The following is a 23,269-nucleotide window of genomic DNA, read 5'->3' as shown; positions in this document are numbered from 1 at the left end:
TGTAATTTTAGAAGGGTTGTTTTTTGAATGAGTTAAGACTTACTATGAAAGCTAAGAAACTCAGCAACTCTGCCGTTTGACAAAGTTCCCCACCATATTGTAGGTTAATTACTTACACGAAATGATTAATCTGCTGTTTCAGACGTTTTTACCATTTTTAAGCTCGAGAGCCAAATGAGAAATGCAGTGTCCTCGAACGACCAACATTATGAAGAAATAGTGTATGATTCTGAATGTTCACTCATATCTCGCGACCCACCTATGACATGTTAATAACCGCTTTGGGTCCCAAATCATAGTTTAAGAATTCATGTCAGAGGTTCTTGAGGTTATTCATCTCGAGACCCAAATGAAAAATGTACTGTCCTCGAATGATCATAGTTACGAAGAAATAGTATGTGATTACCATTGATTACTGATATCTCGCTACCCACCTCTCACCAGTGTTGCCAACTTAGCGACTTTGTCGCTATATTTAGTGAGTATTCAGAAAAAAGACAAGAATCGACAGAAGAAAGTTACATTTTAGTTCAAAACATACCTAGGGTGTTTTTTTACTCACTTTTTGTCTCTCCCGCAACATTATTCCTCTCTCCTACAGCGTCAATCACAATTACATCCACTTGGCCAATTATGAAAATTATGTGATGACGTCATTTAGCGACTTCTAGCTACTTTTAGGACCAGCAATAGCTACTTTCCTTCCTGAGGATTTGGCAACACTGCCTCTCACATGCTCAGGCAGAGATGTGGGTTAAATTAATGAGACTGGTTTGATTCAAATAGGTGTCGGTGTTCACATCTGCAACATATATGACTTTTGTGGGTGCTGTGGCTTAGTTGGTTAAAGTGCCTGTCTAGTAAACAGGATATCCTGAGTTCAAATCTCAGCAGTACCTTTTTATTGTTCACATTGGTGGAGAAGGTCAGAGGGGAGGGCACTCAGGTTTTCTCACCAATGGGTTTAGAGAATTAGAGATGACGTGAGGAGGATGCAATTGAGATATTCCAATGTCACGGAAAAAAGGGCACTTTTTGAATGAGAAAAAACCTACCGACTGCGTAAAGCTCCACTGTTTCTTCAGTTTATTCATTATCGAGACCAAAATGAAAAGAGTTTAGCCAGCTTGTGCACATCACTTTCACAGCCTATGTAGGCTTTACAAAGCCAGCTCTTGAAGCCGGCCGTGATCGTATAGTGGTTAGTACTCTGCGTTGTGGTCGCAGCAACCCCGGTTCGAATCCGGGTCACGGCACTGCAATGTAATTTTAGAAGGGTTGTTTTTTGAATGAGTTAAGACTTACTATGCAAGCTAAGAAACTCAGCAACTCTGCCGTTTGACAAAGTTCCCCACCATATTGTAGGTTAATTACTTACACGAAATGATTCATCTGCTGTTTCAGACGTTTTTACCATTTTTAAGCTCGAGAGCCAAATGAGAAATGCAGTGTCCTCGAACGACCAACATTATAAAGAAATAGTGTATGATTCTGAATGTTCACTCATATCTCGCGACCCACCTATGACATGTTAATAACCGCTTTGGGTCCCAAATCATAGTTTAAGAATTAATGTCAGAGGTTCTTGAGTTTATTCATCTCGAGACCCAAATGAAAAATGTACTGTCCTCGAATGATCATAGTTACGAAGAAATAGTATGTGATTACCATTGATTACTGATATCTCGCTACCCACCTCTCACCAGTGTTGCCAACTTAGCGACTTTGTCGCTATATTTAGTGAGTATTCAGAAAAAAGACAAGAATCGACAGAAGAAAGTTCAATTGTAGTTCTAAACATACTTAGGGTGCTTTTTACTCACTTTTTGTCTCTCCCGAGACGTTATTCCTCTCTCCTACAGCGTCAATCACAATTACATCCACTTGGCCAATTATGAAAATTATGTGATGACGTCATTTAGCGACTTCTAGCTACTTTTAGGACCAGCAATAGCTACTTTCCTTCCTGAGGATTTGGCAACACCGCCTCTCACATGCTCAGGCCAACTTTGCGTCCCAAAACGTAGCTTAAGAAACCCTGTTGCTAGACAATTGAAGGTGTCTGTATCATTTCCAATATTAGTAAAAGACATCTCTTTTGTGATGTGATTTTGCTAGACAGAGATGTGGGTTAAATTAATGAGACTGGTTTGATTCAAATAGGTGTCGGTGTTCACATCTGCAACATATATGACTTTTATGGGTGCTGTGGCTTAGTTGGTTAAAGTACCTGTCTAGTAAACAGGAGATCCTGAGTTCAAATCTCAGCAGTACCTTTTTATTGTTCACATTGGTGGAGAAGGTCAGAGGGGAGGGCACTCAGGTTTTCTCACCAATGGGTTTAGAGAATTAGAGATGACGTGAGGAGGATGCAATTGAGATATTCCAATGTCACGGAAAAAGGGCACTTTTTGAATGAGAAAAAACCTGCCGACTGCGTAAAGCTCCACTGTTTCTTCTGTTTATTCATTATCGAGACCAAAATGAAAAGAGTTTAGCCAGCTTGTGCACATCACTTTCACAGCCTATGTAGGCTTTACAAAGCCAGCTCTTGTAGCCGGCCGTGATTGTATAGTGGTTAGTACTCTGCGTTGTGGTCGCAGCAACCCCGGTTCGAATCCGGGTCACGGCAATGTAATTTTAGAAGGGTTGTTTTTTGAATGAGTTAAGACTTACTATGAAAGCTAAGGAACTCAGCAACTCTGCCGTTTGACAAAGTTCCCCACCATATTGTAGGTTAATTACTTACACGAAATGATTCATCTGCTGTTTCAGACGTTTTTACCATTTTTAAGCTCGAGAGCCAAATGAGAAATGCAGTGTCCTCGAACGACCAACATTATGAAGAAATAGTGTATGATTCTGAATGTTCACTCATATCTCGCGACCCACCTATGACATGTTAATAACCGCTTTGGGTCCCAAATCATAGTTTAAGAATTCATGTCAGAGGTTCTTGAGTTTATTCATCTCGAGACCCAAATGAAAAATGTACTGTCCTCGAATGATCATAGTTACGAAGAAATAGTATGTGATTACCATTGATTACTGATATCTCGCTACCCACCTCTCACCAGTGTTGCCAACTTAGCGACTTTGTCGCTATATTTAGTGAGTATTCAGAAAAAAGACAAGAATCGACAGAAGAAAGTTACATTTTAGTTCAAAACATACCTAGGGTGTTTTTTTACTCACTTTTTGTCTCTCCCGCGACGTTATTCCTCTCTCCTACAGCGTCAATCACAATTACATCCACTTGGCCAATTATGAAAATTATGTGATGACGTCATTTAGCGACTTCTAGCTACTTTTAGGACCAGCAATAGCTACTTTCCTTCCTGAGGATTTGGCAACACTGCCTCTCACATGCTCAGGCCCACTTCGCGTCCCAAAACGTAGCTTAAGAAACCCTGTTGCTAGACAATTGAAGGTGTCTGTATCGTTTCCAATATTACTAAAAGACATCTCTTTTGTGATGTGATTTTGCTAGACAGAGATGTGGGTTAAATGAATGAGACTGGTTTGATTCAAATAGGTGTGGGTGTTCACATCTGCAACATATATGACTTTTATGGGTGCTGTGGCTTAGTTGGTTAAAGTGCCTGTCTAGTAAACAGGAGATCCTGAGTTCAAATCTCAGCAGTACCTTTTTATTGTTCACATTGGTGGAGAAGGTCAGAGGGGAGGGCACTCAGGTTTTCTCACCAATGGGTTTAGAGAATTAGAGATGACGTGAGGAGGATGCAATTGAGATATTCCAATGTCACGGAAAAAGGGCACTTTTTGAATGAGAAAAAACCTACCGACTGTGTAAAGCTCCACTGTTTCTTCAGTTTATTCATTATCGAGACCAAAATGAAAAGAGTTTAGCCAGCTTGTGCACATCACTTTCACAGCCTATGTAGGCTTTACAAAGCCAGCTCTTGAAGCCGGCCGTGATCGTATAGTGGTTAGTACTCTGCGTTGTGGTCGCAACAACCCCGGTTCGAATCCGGGTCACTGCACTGCAATGTAATTTTAGAAGGGTTGTTTTTTGAATGAGTTAAGACTTACTATGCAAGCTAAGAAACTCAGCAACTCTGCCGTTTGACAAAGTTCCCCACCATATTGTAGGTTAATTACTTACACGAAATGATTCATCTGCTGTTTCAGACGTTTTTACCATTTTTAAGCTCGAGAGCCAAATGAGAAATGCAGTGTCCTCGAACGACCAACATTATAAAGAAATAGTGTATGATTCTGAATGTTCACTCATATCTCGCGACCCACCTATGACATGTTAATAACCGCTTTGGGTCCCAAATCATAGTTTATTAAGAATTCATGTCAGAGGTTCTTGAGTTTATTCATCTCGAAACCCAAATGAAAAATGTACTGTCCTCGAATGATCATAGTTACGAAGAAATAGTATGTGATTACCATTGATTACTGATATCTCGCTACCCACCTCTCACCAGTGTTGCCAACTTAGCGACTTTGTCGCTATATTTAGTGAATATTCAGAAAAAAGACAAGAATCGACAGAAGAAAGTTCAATTGTAGTTCTAAACATACTTAGGGTGTTTTTTACTCACTTTTTGTCTCTCCCGAGACGTTATTCCTCTCTCCTACAGCGTCAATCACAATTACATCCACTTGGCCAATTATGAAAATTATGTGATGACGTCATTTAGCGACTTCTAGTTACTTTTAGGACCAGCAATAGCTACTTTCCTTCCTGAGGATTTGGCAACACTGCCTCTCACATGCTCAGGCCCACTTTGCGTCCCAAAACGTAGCTTAAGAAACCCTGTTGCTAGACAATTGAAGGTGTCTGTATCGTTTCCAATATTAGTAAAAGACATCTCTTTTGTGATGTGATTTTGCTAGACAGAGATGTGGGTTAAATTAATGAGACTGGTTTGATTCAAATAGGTGTGGGTGTTCACATCTGCAACATATATGACTTTTATGGGTGCTGTGGCTTAGTTGGTTAAAGTACCTGTCTAGTAAACAGGAGATCCTGAGTTCAAATCTCAGCAGTACCTTTTTATTGTTCACATTGGTGGAGAAGGTCAGAGGGGAGGGCACTCAGGTTTTCTCACCAATGGGTTTAGAGAATTAGAGATGACGTGAGGAGGATGCAATTGAGATATTCCAATGTCACGGAAAAAGGGCACTTTTTGAATGAGAAAAAACCTACCGACTGTGTAAAGCTCCACTGTTTCTTCAGTTTATTCATTATCGAGACCAAAATGAAAAGAGTTTAGCCAGCTTGTGCACATCACTTTCACAGCCTATGTAGGCTTTACAAAGCCAGCTCTTGAAGCCGGCCGTGATCGTATAGTGGTTAGTACTCTGCGTTGTGGTCGCAACAACCCCGGTTTGAATCCGGGTCACGGCACTGCAATGTAATTTTAGAAGGGTTGTTTTTTGAATGAGTTAAGACTTACTATGCAAGCTAAGAAACTCAGCAACTCTGCCGTTTGACAAAGTTCCCCACCATATTGTAGGTTAATTACTTACACGAAATGATTAATCTGCTGTTTCAGAAGTTTTTACCATTTTTAAGCTCGAGAGCCAAATGAGAAATGCAGTGTCCTCGAACGACCAACATTATGAAGAAATAGTGTATGATTCTGAATGTTCACTCATATCTCGCGACCCACCTATGACATGTTAATAACCGCTTTGGGTCCCAAATCATAGTTTATTAAGAATTCATGTCAGAGGTTCTTGAGTTTATTCATCTCGAAACCCAAATGAAAAATGTACTGTCCTCGAATGATCATAGTTACGAAGAAATAGTATGTGATTACCATTGATTACTGATATCTCGCTACCCACCTCTCACCAGTGTTGCCAACTTAGCGACTTTGTCGCTATATTTAGTGAGTATTCAGAAAAAAGACAAGAATCGACAGAAGAAAGTTCAATTGTAGTTCTAAACATACTTAGGGTGTTTTTTACTCACTTTTTGTCTCTCCCGAGACGTTATTCCTCTCTCCTACAGCGTCAATCACAATTACATCCACTTGGCCAATTATGAAAATTATGTGATGACGTCATTTAGCGACTTCTAGTTACTTTTAGGACCAGCAATAGCTACTTTCCTTCCTGAGGATTTGGCAACACTGCCTCTCACATGCTCAGGCCCACTTTGCGTCCCAAAACGTAGCTTAAGAAACCCTGTTGCTAGACAATTGAAGGTGTCTGTATCGTTTCCAATATTAGTAAAAGACATCTCTTTTGTGATGTGATTTTGCTAGACAGAGATGTGGGTTAAATTAATGAGACTGGTTTGATTCAAATAGGTGTGGGTGTTCACATCTGCAACATATATGACTTTTATGGGTGCTGTGGCTTAGTTGGTTAAAGTACCTGTCTAGTAAACAGGAGATCCTGAGTTCAAATCTCAGCAGTACCTTTTTATTGTTCACATTGGTGGAGAAGGTCAGAGGGGAGGGCACTCAGGTTTTCTCACCAATGGGTTTAGAGAATTAGAGATGACGTGAGGAGGATGCAATTGAGATATTCCAATGTCACGGAAAAAGGGCACTTTTTGAATGAGAAAAAACCTACCGACTGTGTAAAGCTCCACTGTTTCTTCAGTTTATTCATTATCGAGACCAAAATGAAAAGAGTTTAGCCAGCTTGTGCACATCACTTTCACAGCCTATGTAGGCTTTACAAAGCCAGCTCTTGAAGCCGGCCGTGATCGTATAGTGGTTAGTACTCTGCGTTGTGGTTGCAGCAACCCCGGTTCGAATCCGGGTCACGGCACTGCAATGTAATTTTAGAAGGGTTGTTTTTTGAATGAGTTAAGACTTACTTTGCAAGCTAAGAAACTCAGCAACTCTGCCGTTTGACAAAGTTCCCCACCATATTGTAGGTTAATTACTTACACGAAATGATTCATCTGCTGTTTCAGACGTTTTTACCATTTTTAAGCTCGAGAGCCAAATGAGAAATGCAGTGTCCTCGAACGAGCAACATTATGAAGAAATAGTATATGATTCTGAATGTTCACTCATATCTCGCGACCCACCTATGACATGTTAATAACCGCTTTGGGTCCCAAATCATAGTTTAAGAATTCATGTCAGAGGTTCTTGAGTTTATTCATCTCGAGACCCAAATGAAAAATGTACTGTTCTCGAATGATCATAGTTACGAAGAAATAGTATGTGATTACCATTGATTACTGATATCTCGCTACCCACCTCTCACCAGTGTTGCCAACTTAGCGACTTTGTCGCTATATTTAGTGAGTATTCAGAAAAAAGACAAGAATCGACAGAAGAAAGTTCAATTGTAGTTCTAAACATACTTCGGGTGTTTTTAACTCACTTTTTGTCTCTCCCGAGACGTTATTCCTCTCTCCTACAGCGTCAATCACAATTACATCCACTTGGCCAATTATGAAAATTATGTGATGACGTCATTTAGCGACTTCTAGCTACTTTTAGGACCAGCAATAGCTACTTTCCTTCCTGAGGATTTGGCAACACTGCCTCTCACATGCTCAGGCCCACTTCGCGTCCCAAAACGTAGCTTAAGAAACCCTGTTGCTAGACAATTGAAGGTGTCTGTATCGTTTCCAATATTAGTAAAAGACATCTCTTTTGTGATGTGATTTTGCTAGACAGAGATGTGGGTTAAATTAATGAGACTGGTTTGATTCAAATAGGTGTGGGTGTTCACATCTGCAACATATATCACTTTTATGGGTGCTGTGGCTTAGTTGGTTAAAGTGCCTGTCTAGTAAACAGGAGATCCTGAGTTCAAATCTCAGCAGTACCTTTTTATTGTTCACATTGGTGGAGAAGGTCAGAGGGGAGGGCACTCAGGTTTTCTCACCAATGGGTTTAGAGAATTAGAGATGACGTGAGGAGGATGCAATTGAGATATTCCAATGTCACGGAAAAAGGGCACTTTTTGAATGAGAAAAAACCTACCGACTGTGTAAAGCTCCACTGTTTCTTCAGTTTATTCATTATCGAGACCAAAATGAAAAGAGTTTAGCCAGCTTGTGCACATCACTTTCACAGCCTATGTAGGCTTTACTAAGCCAGCTCTTGAAGCTGGCAGTGATCGTATAGTGGTTAGTACTCTGCGTTGTGGTCGCAACAACCCCGGTTCGAATCCGGGTCACGGCACTGCAATGTAATTTTAGAAGGGTTGTTTTTTGAATGAGTTAAGACTTACTATGCAAGCTAAGAAACTCAGCAACTCTGCCGTTTGACAAAGTTCCCCACCATATTGTAGGTTAATTACTTACACGAAATGATTAATCTGCTGTTTCAGAAGTTTTTACCATTTTTAAGCTCGAGAGCCAAATGAGAAATGCAGTGTCCTCGAACGACCAACATTATGAAGAAATAGTGTATGATTCTGAATGTTCACTCATATCTCGCGACCCACCTATGACATGTTAATAACCGCTTTGGGTCCCAAATCATAGTTTATTAAGAATTCATGTCAGAGGTTCTTGAGTTTATTCATCTCGAAACCCAAATGAAAAATGTACTGTCCTCGAATGATCATAGTTACGAAGAAATAGTATGTGATTACCATTGATTACTGATATCTCGCTACCCACCTCTCACCAGTGTTGCCAACTTAGCGACTTTGTCGCTATATTTAGTGAGTATTCAGAAAAAAGACAAGAATCGACAGAAGAAAGTTCAATTGTAGTTCTAAACATACTTAGGGTGTTTTTTACTCACTTTTTGTCTCTCCCGAGACGTTATTCCTCTCTCCTACAGCGTCAATCACAATTACATCCACTTGGCCAATTATGAAAATTATGTGATGACGTCATTTAGCGACTTCTAGTTACTTTTAGGACCAGCAATAGCTACTTTCCTTCCTGAGGATTTGGCAACACTGCCTCTCACATGCTCAGGCCCACTTCGCGTCCCAAAACGTAGCTTAAGAAACCCTGTTGCTAGACAATTGAAGGTGTCTGTATCGTTTCCAATATTAGTAAAAGACATCTCTTTTGTGATGTGATTTTGCTAGACAGAGATGTGGGTTAAATTAATGAGACTGGTTTGATTCAAATAGGTGTGGGTGTTCACATCTGCAACATATATGACTTTTATGGGTGCTGTGGCTTAGTTGGTTAAAGTACCTGTCTAGTAAACAGGAGATCCTGAGTTCAAATCTCAGCAGTACCTTTTTATTGTTCACATTGGTGGAGAAGGTCAGAGGGGAGGGCACTCAGGTTTTCTCACCAATGGGTTTAGAGAATTAGAGATGACGTGAGGAGGATGCAATTGAGATATTCCAATGTCACGGAAAAAGGGCACTTTTTGAATGAGAAAAAACCTACCGACTGTGTAAAGCTCCACTGTTTCTTCAGTTTATTCATTATCGAGACCAAAATGAAAAGAGTTTAGCCAGCTTGTGCACATCACTTTCACAGCCTATGTAGGCTTTACAAAGCCAGCTCTTGTAGCCGGCCGTGATCGTATAGTGGTTAGTACTCTGCGTTGTGGTCGCAGCAACCCCGGTTCGAATCCGGGTCACGGCACTGCAATGTAATTTTAGAAGGGTTGTTTTTTGAATGAGTTAAGACTTACTTTGCAAGCTAAGAAACTCAGCAACTCTGCCGTTTGACAAAGTTCCCCACCATATTGTAGGTTAATTACTTACACGAAATGATTCATCTGCTGTTTCAGACGTTTTTACCATTTTTAAGCTCGAGAGCCAAATGAGAAATGCAGTGTCCTCGAACGAGCAACATTATGAAGAAATAGTATATGATTCTGAATGTTCACTCATATCTCGCGACCCACCTATGACATGTTAATAACCGCTTTGGGTCCCAAATCATAGTTTAAGAATTCATGTCAGAGGTTCTTGAGTTTATTCATCTCGAGACCCAAATGAAAAATGTACTGTTCTCGAATGATCATAGTTACGAAGAAATAGTATGTGATTACCATTGATTACTGATATCTCGCTACCCACCTCTCACCAGTGTTGCCAACTTAGCGACTTTGTCGCTATATTTAGTGAGTATTCAGAAAAAAGACAAGAATCGACAGAAGAAAGTTCAATTGTAGTTCTAAACATACTTAGGGTGTTTTTTACTCACTTTTTGTCTCTCCCGAGACGTTATTCCTATCTCCTACAGCGTCAATCACAATTACATCCACTTGGCCAATTATGAAAATTATGTGATGACGTCATTTAGCGACTTCTAGCTACTTTTAGGACCAGCAATAGCTACTTTCCTTCCTGAGGATTTGGCAACACTGCCTCTCACATGCTCAGGCCCACTTTGCGTCCCAAAACGTAGCTTAAGAAACCCTGTTGCTAGACAATTGAAGGTGTCTGTATCGTTTCCGATATTAGTAAAAGACATCTCTTTTGTGATGTGATTTTGCTATACAGAGATGTGGGTTAAATTAATGAGACTGGTTTGATTCAAATAGGTGTGGGTGTTCACATCTGCAACATATATGACTTTTATGGGTGCTGTGGCTTAGTTGGTTAAAGTGCCTGTCTAGTAAACAGGAGATCCTGAGTTCAAATCTCAGCAGTACCTTTTTATTGTTCACATTGGTGGAGAAGGTCAGAGGGGAGGGCACTCAGGTTTTCTCACCAATGGGTTTAGAGAATTAGAGATGACGTGAGGAGGATGCAATTGAGATATTCCAATGTCACGGAAAAAGGGCACTTTTTGAATGAGAAAAAACCTACCGACTGCGTAAAGCTCCACTGTTTCTTCAGTTTATTCATTATCGAGACCAAAATGAAAAGAGTTTAGCCAGCTTGTGCACATCACTTTCACAGCCTATGTAGGCTTTACAAAGCCAGCTCTTGTAGCCGGCCGTGATCGTATAGTGGTTAGTACTCTGCGTTGTGGTCGCAGCAACCCCGGTTCGAATCCGGGTCACGGCACTGTAATGTAATTTTAGAAGGGTTGTTTTTTGAATGAGTTAAGACTTACTAAGAAGTCTCTAAGAAACTCAGCAACTCTGCCGTTTGACAAAGTTCCCCACCATATCGTAGGTTAATTACTTACACAAAATGATTCATCTGCTGTTTCAGACGTTTTTACCATTTTTAAGCTCCAGAGCCAAATGAGAAATGCAGTGTCCTCGAACGACCAACATTATGAAGAAATAGTATATGATTCTGAATGTTCACTCATATCTCGCGACCCACCTATGACATGTTAATAACCGCTTTGGGTCCCAAATCATAGTTTAAGAATTCATGTCAGAGGTTCTTGAGTTTATTCATCTCGAGACCCAAATGAAAAATGTACTGTTCTCGAATGATCATAGTTACGAAGAAATAGTATGTGATTACCATTGATTACTGATATCTCGCTACCCACCTCTCACCAGTGTTGCCAACTTAGCGACTTTGTCGCTATATTTAGTGAGTATTCAGAAAAAAGACAAGAATCGACAGAAGAAAGTTCAATTGTAGTTCTAAACATACTTAGGGTGTTTTTTACTCAATTTTTGTCTCTCCCGAGACGTTATTCCTCTCTCCTACAGCGTCAATCACAATTACATCCACTTGGCCAATTATGAAAATGATGTGATGACGTCATTTAGCGACTTCTAGCTACTTTTAGGACCAGCAATAGCTACTTTCCTTCCTGAGGATTTGGCAACACTGCCTCTCACATGCTCAGGCCCACTTTGCGTCCCAAAACGTAGCTTAAGAAACCCTGTTGCTAGACAATTGAAGGTGTCTGTATCGTTTCCAATATTACTAAAAGACATCTCTTTTGTGATGTGATTTTGCTATACAGAGATGTGGGTTAAATTAATGAGACTGGTTTGATTCAAATAGGTGTGGGTGTTCACATCTGCAACATATATGACTTTTATGGGTGCTGTGGCTTAGTTAGTTAAAGTACCTGTCTAGTAAACAGGAGATCCTGAGTTCAAATCTCAGCAGTACCTTTTTATTGTTCACATTGGTGGAGAAGGTCAGAGGGGAGGGCACTCAGGTTTTCTCACCAATGGGTTTAGAGAATTAGAGATGACGTGAGGAGGACGCAATTGAGATATTCCAATGTCACGGAAAAAGGGCACTTTTTGAATGAGAAAAAACCTACCGACTGTGTAAAGCTCCACTGTTTCTTCAGTTTATTCATTATCGAGACCAAAATGAAAAGAGTTTAGCCAGCTTGTGCACATCACTTTCACAGCCTATGTAGGCTTTACAAAGCCAGCTCTTGAAGCCGGCCGTGATCGTATAGTGGTTAGTACTCTGCGTTGTGGTCGCAGCAACCCCGGTTCGAATCCGGGTCACGGCACTGCAATGTAATTTTAGAAGGGTTGTTTTTTGAATGAGTTAAGACTTACTATGCAAGCTAAGAAACTCAGCAACTCTGCCGTTTGACAAAGTTCCCCACCATATTGTAGGTTAATTACTTACACGAAATGATTCATCTGCTGTTTCAGACGTTTTTACCATTTTTAAGCTCGAGAGCCAAATGAGAAATGCAGTGTCCTCGAACGACCAACATTATGAAGAAATAGTGTATGATTCTGAATGTTCACTCATATCTCGCGACCCACCTATGACATGTTAATAACCGCTTTGGGTCCCAAATCATAGTTTAAGAATTCATGTCAGAGGTTCTTGAGTTTATTCATCTCGAGACCCAAATGAAAAATGTACTGTTCTCGAATGATCATAGGTACGAAGAAATAGTATGTGATTACCATTGATTACTGATATCTCGCTACCCACCTCTCACCAGTGTTGCCAACTTAGCGACTTTGTCGCTATATTTAGTGAGTATACAGAAAAAAGACAAGAATCGACAGAAGAAAGTTCAATTGTAGTTCTAAACATACTTAGGGTGTTTTTTACTCACTTTTTGTCTCTCCCGAGACGTTATTCCTATCTCCTACAGCGTCAATCACAATTACATCCACTTGGCCAATTATGAAAATTATGTGATGACGTCATTTAGCGACTTCTAGCTACTTTTAGGACCAGCAATAGCTACTTTCCTTCCTGAGGATTTGGCAACACTGCCTCTCACATGCTCAGGCCCACTTTGCGTCCCAAAACGTAGCTTAAGAAACCCTGTTGCTAGACAATTGAAGGTGTCTGTATCGTTTCCGATATTAGTAAAAGACATCTCTTTTATGATGTGATTTTGCTATACAGAGATGTGGGTTAAATTAATGAGACTGGTTTGATTCAAATAGGTGTGGGTGTTCACATCTGCAACATATATGACTTTTATGGGTGCTGTGGCTTAGTTGGTTATAGTGCCTGTCTAGTAAACAGGAGATCCTGAGTTCAAATCTCAGCAGTACCTTTTTATTGTTCACATTGGTGGAGAAGGTCAGAGGGGAGGGCACTCAGGTTTTCTCACCAATGGGTTTAGAGAATTAGAGATGACGTGAGGAGGATGCAATTGAGATATTCCAATGTCACGGAAAAAGGGCACTTTTTGAATGAGAAAAAACCTACCGACTGTGTAAAGCTCCACTGTTTCTTCAGTTTATTCATTATCGAGACCAAAATGAAAAGAGTTTAGCCAGCTTGTGCACATCACTTTCACAGCCTATGTAGGCTTTACAAAGCCAGCTCTTGTAGCCGGCCGTGATCGTATAGTGGTTAGTACTCTGCGTTGTGGTCGCAGCAACCCCGGTTCGAATCCGGGTCACGGCACTGTAATGTAATTTTAGAAGGGTTGTTTTTTGAATGAGTTAAGACTTACTAAGAAGTCTCTAAGAAACTCAGCAACTCTGCCGTTTGACAAAGTTCCCCACCATATCGTAGGTTAATTACTTACACAAAATGATTCATCTGCTGTTTCAGACGTTTTTACCATTTTTAAGCTCCAGAGCCAAATGAGAAATGCAGTGTCCTCGAACGACCAACATTATGAAGAAATAGTATATGATTCTGAATGTTCACTCATATCTCGCGACCCACCTATGACATGTTAATAACCGCTTTGGGTCCCAAATCATAGTTTAAGAATTCATGTCAGAGGTTCTTGAGTTTATTCATCTCGAGACCCAAATGAAAAATGTACTGTTCTCGAATGATCATAGTTACGAAGAAATAGTATGTGATTACCATTGATTACTGATATCTCGCTACCCACCTCTCACCAGTGTTGCCAACTTAGCGACTTTGTCGCTATATTTAGTGAGTATTCAGAAAAAAGACAAGAATCGACAGAAGAAAGTTCAATTGTAGTTCTAAACATACTTAGGGTGTTTTTTACTCAATTTTTGTCTCTCCCGAGACGTTATTCCTATCTCCTACAGCGTCAATCACAATTACATCCACTTGGCCAATTATGAAAATGATGTGATGACGTCATTTAGCGACTTCTAGCTACTTTTAGGACCAGCAATAGCTACTTTCCTTCCTGAGGATTTGGCAACACTGCCTCTCACATGCTCAGGCCCACTTTGCGTCCCAAAACGTAGCTTAAGAAACCCTGTTGCTAGACAATTGAAGGTGTCTGTATCGTTTCCGATATTAGTAAAAGACATCTCTTTTGTGATGTGATTTTGCTATACAGAGATGTGGGTTAAATTAATGAGACTGGTTTGATTCAAATAGGTGTGGGTGTTCACATCTGCAACATATATGACTTTTATGGGTGCTGTGGCTTAGTTGGTTAAAGTGCCTGTCTAGTAAACAGGAGATCCTGAGTTCAAATCTCAGCAGTACCTTTTTATTGTTCACATTGGTGGAGAAGGTCAGAGGGGAGGGCACTCAGGTTTTCTCACCAATGGGTTTAGAGAATTAGAGATGACGTGAGGAGGATGCAATTGAGATATTCCAATGTCACGGAAAAAGGGCACTTTTTGAATGAGAAAAAACCTACCGACTGCGTAAAGCTCCACTGTTTCTTCAGTTTATTCATTATCGAGACCAAAATGAAAAGAGTTTAGCCAGCTTGTGCACATCACTTTCACAGCCTATGTAGGCTTTACAAAGCCAGCTCTTGAAGCCGGCCGTGATCGTATAGTGGTTAGTACTCTGCGTTGTGGTCGCAGCAACCCCGGTTCGAATCCGGGTCACGGCAATGTAATTTTAGAAGGGTTGTTTTTTGAATGAGTTAAGACTTACTATGAAAGCTAAGAAACTCAGCAACTCTGCCGTTTGACAAAGTTCCCCACCATATTGTAGGTTAATTACTTACACGAAATGATTAATCTGCTGTTTCAGACGTTTTTACCATTTTTAAGCTCGAGAGCCAAATGAGAAATGCAGTGTCCTCGAACGACCAACATTATGAAGAAATAGTGTATGATTCTGAATGTTCACTCATATCTCGCGACCCACCTATGACATGTTAATAACCGCTTTGGGTCCCAAATCATAGTTTAAGAATTCATGTCAGAGGTTCTTGAGGTTATTCATCTCGAGACCCAAATGAAAAATGTACTGTCCTCGAATGATCATAGTTACGAAGAAATAGTATGTGATTACCATTGATTACTGATATCTCGCTACCCACCTCTCACCAGTGTTGCCAACTTAGCGACTTTGTCGCTATATTTAGTGAGTATTCAGAAAAAAGACAAGAATCGACAGAAGAAAGTTACATTTTAGTTCAAAACATACCTAGGGTGTTTTTTTACTCACTTTTTGTCTCTCCCGCGACGTTATTCCTCTCTCCTACAGCGTCAATCACAATTACATCCACTTGGCCAATTATGAAAATTATGTGATGACGTCATTTAGCGACTTCTAGCTACTTTTAGGACCAGCAATAGCTACTTTCCTTCCTGAGGATTTGGCAACACTGCCTCTCACATGCTCAGGCAGAGATGTGGGTTAAATTAATGAGACTGGTTTGATTCAAATAGGTGTCGGTGTTCACATCTGCAACATATATGACTTTTGTGGGTGCTGTGGCTTAGTTGGTTAAAGTGCCTGTCTAGTAAACAGGAGATCCTGAGTTCAAATCTCAGCAGTACCTTTTTATTGTTCACATTGGTGGAGAAGGTCAGAGGGGAGGGCACTCAGGTTTTCTCACCAATGGGTTTAGAGAATTAGAGATGACGTGAGGAGGATGCAATTGAGATATTCCAATGTCACGGAAAAAGGGCACTTTTTGAATGAGAAAAAACCTACCGACTGTGTAAAGCTCCACTGTTTCTTCAGTTTATTCATTATCGAGACCAAAATGAAAAGAGTTTAGTCAGCTTGTGCACATCACTTTCACAGCCTATGTAGGCTTTACAAAGCCAGCTCTTGTAGCAGGCCGTGATCGTATAGTGGTTAGAACTCTGCGTTGTGGTCGCAGCAACCCCGGTTCGAATCCGGGTCACGGCACTGCAATGTAATTTTAGTAGGGTTGTTTTTTGAATGAGTTAAGACTTACTATGCAAGCTAAGAAACTCAGCAACTCTGCCGTTTGACAAAGTTCCCCACCATATTGTAGGTTAATTACTTACACGAAATGATTCATCTGCTGTTTCAGACGTTTTTACCATTTTTAAGCTCCAGAGCCAAATGAGAAATGCAGTGTCCTCGAACGACCAACATTATGAAGAAATAGTATATGATTCTGAATGTTCACTCATATCTCGCGACCCACCTATGACATGTTAATAACCGCTTTGGGTCCCAAATCATAGTTTAAGAATTCATGTCATAGGTTCTTGAGTTTATTCATCTCGAGACCCAAATGAAAAATGTACTGTTCTCGAATGATCATAGTTACGAAGAAATAGTATGTGATTACCATTGATTACTGATATCTCGCTACCCACCTCTCACCAGTGTTGCCAACTTAGCGACTTTGTCGCTATATTTAGTGAGTATTCAGAAAAAAGACAAGAATCGACAGAAGAAAGTTCAATTGTAGTTCTAAACATACTTCGGGTGTTTTTTACTCACTTTTTGTCTCTCCCGAGACGTTATTCCTCTCTCCTACAGCGTCAATCACAATTACATCCACTTGGCCAATTATGAAAATGATGTGATGACGTAATTTAGCGACTTCTAGCTACTTTTAGGACCAGCAATAGCTACTTTCCTTCCTGAGGATTTGGCAACACTGCCTCTCACATGCTCAGGCCCACTTTGCGTCCCAAAACGTAGCTTAAGAAACCCTGTTGCTAGACAATTGAAGGTGTCTGTATCGTTTCCGATATTAGTAAAAGACATCTCTTTTGTGATGTGATTTTGCTATACAGAGATGTGGGTTAAATTAATGAGACTGGTTTGATTCAAATAGGTGTGGGTGTTCACATCTGCAACATATCTGACTTTTATGGGTGCTGTGGCTTAGTTGGTTAAAGTGCCTGTCTAGTAAACAGGAGATCCTGAGTTCAAATCTCAGCAGTACCTTTTTATTGTTCACATTGGTGGAGAAGGTCAGAGGGGAGGGCACTCAGGTTTTCTCACCAATGGGTTTAGAGAATTAGAGATGACGTGAGGAGGATGCAATTGAGATATTCCAATGTCACGGAAAAAGGGCACTTTTTGAATGAGAAAAAACCTACCGACTGCGTAAAGCTCCACTGTTTCTTCAGTTTATTCATTATCGAGACCAAAATGAAAAGAGTTTAGCCAGCTTGTGCACATCACTTTCACAGCCTATGTAGGCTTTACAAAGCCAGCTCTTGAAGCCGGCCGTGATCGTATAGTGGTTAGTACTCTGCGTTGTGGTCGCAGCAACCCCGGTTCGAATCCGGGTCACGGCAATGTAATTTTAGAAGGGTTGTTTTTTGAATGAGTTAAGACTTACTATGAAAGCTAAGAAACTCAGCAACTCTGCCGTTTGACAAAGTTCCCCACCATATTGTAGGTTAATTACTTACACGAAATGATTAATCTGCTGTTTCAGACGTTTTTACCATTTTTAAGCTCGAGAGCCAAATGAGAAATGCAGTGTCCTCGAACGACCAACATTATGAAGAAATAGTGTATGATTCTGAATGTTCACTCATATCTCGCGACCCACCTATGACATGTTAATAACCGCTTTGGGTCCCAAATCATAGTTTAAGAATTCATGTCAGAGGTTCTTGAGGTTATTCATCTCGAGACCCAAATGAAAAATGTACTGTCCTCGAATGATCATAGTTACGAAGAAATAGTATGTGATTACCATTGATTACTGATATCTCGCTACCCACCTCTCACCAGTGTTGCCAACTTAGCGACTTTGTCGCTATATTTAGTGAGTATTCAGAAAAAAGACAAGAATCGACAGAAGAAAGTTACATTTTAGTTCAAAACATACCTAGGGTGTTTTTTTACTCACTTTTTGTCTCTCCCGCGACGTTATTCCTCTCTCCTACAGCGTCAATCACAATTACATCCACTTGGCCAATTATGAAAATTATGTGATGACGTCATTTAGCGACTTCTAGCTACTTTTAGGACCAGCAATAGCTACTTTCCTTCCTGAGGATTTGGCAACACTGCCTCTCACATGCTCAGGCAGAGATGTGGGTTAAATTAATGAGACTGGTTTGATTCAAATAGGTGTGGGTGTTCACATCTGCAACATATCTGACTTTTATGGGTGCTGTGGCTTAGTTGGTTAAAGTGCCTGTCTAGTAAACAGGAGATCCTGAGTTCAAATCTCAGCAGTACCTTTTTATTGTTCACATTGGTGGAGAAGGTCAGAGGGGAGGGCACTCAGGTTTTCTCACCAATGGGTTTAGAGAATTAGAGATGACGTGAGGAGGATGCAATTGAGATATTCCAATGTCACGGAAAAAGGGCACTTTTTGAATGAGAAAAAACCTACCGACTGTGTAAAGCTCCACTGTTTCTTCAGTTTATTCATTATCGAGACCAAAATGAAAAGAGTTTAGTCAGCTTGTGCACATCACTTTCACAGCCTATGTAGGCTTTACAAAGCCAGCTCTTGTAGCCGGCCGTGATCGTATAGTGGTTAGTACTCTGCGTTGTGGTCGCAGCAACCCCGGTTCGAATCCGGGTCACGGCACTGCAATGTAATTTTAGAAGGGTTGTTTTTTGAATGAGTTAAGACTTACTATGCAAGCTAAGAAACTCAGCAACTCTGCCGTTTGACAAAGTTCCCCACCATATTGTAGGTTAATTACTTACACGAAATGATTCATCTGCTGTTTCAAACGTTTTTACAATTTTTAAGCTCCAGAGCCAAATGAGAAATGCAGTGTCCTCGAACGACCAACATTATGAAGAAATAGTATATGATTCTGAATGTTCACTCATATCTCGCGACCCACCTATGACATGTTAATAACCGCTTTGGGTCCCAAATCATAGTTTAAGAATTCATGTCAGAGGTTCTTGAGTTTATTCATCTCGAGACCCAAATGAAAAATGTACTGTTCTCGAATGATCATAGTTACGAAGAAATAGTATGTGATTACCATTGATTACTGATATCTCGCTACCCACCTCTCACCAGTGTTGCCAACTTAGCGACTTTGTCGCTATATTTAGTGAGTATTCAGAAAAAAGACAAGAATCGACAGAAGAAAGTTCAATTGTAGTTCTAAACATACTTCGGGTGTTTTTTACTCACTTTTTGTCTCTCCCGAGACGTTATTCCTCTCTCCTACAGCGTCAATCACAATTACATCCACTTGGCCAATTATGAAAATGATGTGATGACGTCATTTAGCGACTTCTAGCTACTTTTAGGACCAGCAATAGCTACTTTCCTTCCTGAGGATTTGGCAACACTGCCTCTCACATGCTCAGGCCCACTTTGCGTCCCAAAACGTAGCTTAAGAAACCCTGTTGCTAGACAATTGAAGGTGTCTGTATCGTTTCCGATATTAGTAAAAGACATCTCTTTTGTGATGTGATTTTGCTATACAGAGATGTGGGTTAAATTAATGAGACTGGTTTGATTCAAATAGGTGTGGGTGTTCACATCTGCAACATATATGACTTTTATGGGTGCTGTGGCTTAGTTGGTTAAAGTGCCTGTCTAGTAAACAGGAGATCCTGAGTTCAAATCTCAGCAGTACCTTTTTATTGTTCACATTGGTGGAGAAGGTCAGAGGGGAGGGCACTCAGGTTTTCTCACCAATGGGTTTAGAGAATTAGAGATGACGTGAGGAGGATGCAATTGAGATATTCCAATGTCACGGAAAAAGGGCACTTTTTGAATGAGAAAAAACCTACCGACTGTGTAAAGCTCCACTGTTTCTTCAGTTTATTCATTATCGAGACCAAAATGAAAAGAGTTTAGTCAGCTTGTGCACATCACTTTCACAGCCTATGTAGGCTTTACAAAGCCAGCTCTTGTAGCCGGCCGTGATCGTATAGTGGTTAGTACTCTGCGTTGTGGTCGCAGCAACCCCGGTTCGAATCCGGGTCACGGCACTGCAATGTAATTTTAGAAGGGTTGTTTTTTGAATGAGTTAAGACTTACTACGCAAGCTAAGAAACTCAGCAACTCTGCCGTTTGACAAAGTTCCCCACCATATTGTAGGTTAATTACTTACACGAAATGATTCATCTGCTGTTTCAGACGTTTTTACAATTTTTAAGCTCCAGAGCCAAATGAGAAATGCAGTGTCCTCGAACGACCAACATTATGAAGAAATAGTATATGATTCTGAATGTTCACTCATATCTCGCGACCCACCTATGACATGTTAATAACCGCTTTGGGTCCCAAATCATAGTTTAAGAATTCATGTCAGAGGTTCTTGAGTTTATTCATCTCGAGACCCAAATGAAAAATGTACTGTTCTCGAATGATCATAGTTACGAAGAAATAGTATGTGATTACCATTGATTACTGATATCTCGCTACCCACCTCTCACCAGGCTTTACAAAGCCAGCTCTTGTAGCCGGCCGTGATCGTATAGTGGTTAGTACTCTGCGTTGTGGTCGCAGCAACCCCGGTTCGAATCCGGGTCACGGCACTGCAAAGTAATTTTAGAAGGGTTGTTTTTTGAATGAGTTAAGACTTACTAAGAAGTCTCTAAGAAACTCAGCAACTCTGCCGTTTGACAAAGTTCCCCACCATATTGTAGGTTAATTACTTACACGAAATGATTCATCTGCTGTTTCAAACGTTTTTACAATTTTTAAGCTCCAGAGCCAAATGAGAAATGCAGTGTCCTCGAACGACCAACATTATGAAGAAATAGTATATGATTCTGAATGTTCACTCATATCTCGCGACCCACCTATGACATGTTAATAACCGCTTTGGGTCCCAAATCATAGTTTAAGAATTCATGTCAGAGGTTCTTGAGTTTATTCATCTCGAGACCCAAATGAAAAATGTACTGTTCTCGAATGATCATAGTTACGAAGAAATAGTATGTGATTACCATTGATTACTGATATCTCGCTACCCACCTCTCACCAGTGTTGCCAACTTAGCGACTTTGTCGCTATATTTAGTGAGTATTCAGAAAAAAGACAAGAATCGACAGAAGAAAGTTCAATTGTAGTTCTAAACATACTTCGGGTGTTTTTTACTCACTTTTTGTCTCTCCCGAGACGTTATTCCTCTCTCCTACAGCGTCAATCACAATTACATCCACTTGGCCAATTATGAAAATGATGTGATGACGTCATTTAGCGACTTCTAGCTACTTTTAGGACCAGCAATAGCTACTTTCCTTCCTGAGGATTTGGCAACACTGCCTCTCACATGCTCAGGCCCACTTTGCGTCCCAAAACGTAGCTTAAGAAACCCTGTTGCTAGACAATTGAAGGTGTCTGTATCGTTTCCGATATTAGTAAAAGACATCTCTTTTGTGATGTGATTTTGCTATACAGAGATGTGGGTTAAATTAATGAGACTGGTTTGATTCAAATAGGTGTGGGTGTTCACATCTGCAACATATATGACTTTTATGGGTGCTGTGGCTTAGTTGGTTAAAGTGCCTGTCTAGTAAACAGGAGATCCTGAGTTCAAATCTCAGCAGTACCTTTTTATTGTTCACATTGGTGGAGAAGGTCAGAGGGGAGGGCACTCAGGTTTTCTCACCAATGGGTTTAGAGAATTAGAGATGACGTGAGGAGGATGCAATTGAGATATTCCAATGTCACGGAAAAAGGGCACTTTTTGAATGAGAAAAAACCTACCGACTGTGTAAAGCTCCACTGTTTCTTCAGTTTATTCATTATCGAGACCAAAATGAAAAGAGTTTAGTCAGCTTGTGCACATCACTTTCACAGCCTATGTAGGCTTTACAAAGCCAGCTCTTGTAGCCGGCCGTGATCGTATAGTGGTTAGTACTCTGCGTTGTGGTCGCAGCAACCCCGGTTCGAATCCGGGTCACGGCACTGCAATGTAATTTTAGAAGGGTTGTTTTTTGAATGAGTTAAGACTTACTACGCAAGCTAAGAAACTCAGCAACTCTGCCGTTTGACAAAGTTCCCCACCATATTGTAGGTTAATTACTTACACGAAATGATTCATCTGCTGTTTCAGACGTTTTTACAATTTTTAAGCTCCAGAGCCAAATGAGAAATGCAGTGTCCTCGAACGACCAACATTATGAAGAAATAGTATATGATTCTGAATGTTCACTCATATCTCGCGACCCACCTATGACATGTTAATAACCGCTTTGGGTCCCAAATCATAGTTTAAGAATTCATGTCAGAGGTTCTTGAGTTTATTCATCTCGAGACCCAAATGAAAAATGTACTGTTCTCGAATGATCATAGTTACGAAGAAATAGTATGTGATTACCATTGATTACTGATATCTCGCTACCCACCTCTCACCAGGCTTTACAAAGCCAGCTCTTGTAGCCGGCCGTGATCGTATAGTGGTTAGTACTCTGCGTTGTGGTCGCAGCAACCCCGGTTCGAATCCGGGTCACGGCACTGCAAAGTAATTTTAGAAGGGTTGTTTTTTGAATGAGTTAAGACTTACTAAGAAGTCTCTAAGAAACTCAGCAACTCTGCCGTTTGACAAAGTTCCCCACCATATTGTAGGTTAATTACTTACACGAAATGATTAATCTGCTGTTTCAGACGTTTTTACCATTTTTAAGCTCGAGAGCCAAATGAGAAATGCAGTGTCCTCGAACGACCAACATTATGAAGAAATAGTGTATGATTCTGAATGTTCACTCATATCTCGCGACCCACCTATGACATGTTAATAACCGCTTTGGGTCCCAAATCATAGTTTAAGAATTCATGTCAGAGGTTCTTGAGGTTATTCATCTCGAGACCCAAATGAAAAATGTACTGTCCTCGAATGATCATAGTTACGAAGAAATAGTATGTGATTACCATTGATTACTGATATCTCGCTACCCACCTCTCACCAGTGTTGCCAACTTAGCGACTTTGTCGCTATATTTAGTGAGTATTCAGAAAAAA

At 40.4% G+C, this 23,269-nt stretch overlaps 1 long non-coding RNA gene and 1 other non-coding gene across 2 annotated transcripts in view; one reads left to right on the top strand and one right to left on the bottom strand.

Moving 5' to 3' along the window:
• The window catches only part of LOC149977297 (uncharacterized), a 46,352-nt gene that overhangs the window by 7,594 nt on the left and 15,489 nt on the right, over positions 1-23,269 (bottom strand). The window lies entirely within an intron of this gene.
• trnat-agu (transfer RNA threonine (anticodon AGU)) lies at positions 13,218-13,291 on the top strand. Its single transcript has one exon. It is a non-coding gene; the product is annotated as a tRNA-Thr (tRNA).

This window comes from Oncorhynchus mykiss, chromosome 16 (assembly GCF_057628025.1).
Source record: "Oncorhynchus mykiss isolate SJ-2025 chromosome 16, ASM5762802v1, whole genome shotgun sequence".
In the NCBI taxonomy this organism is placed as follows: Eukaryota; Metazoa; Chordata; class Actinopteri; order Salmoniformes; family Salmonidae; genus Oncorhynchus; species Oncorhynchus mykiss.
The sequence above is the reverse complement of the archived record's forward strand: the minus strand, read 5'-3'. Positions and strand labels throughout refer to the sequence as shown.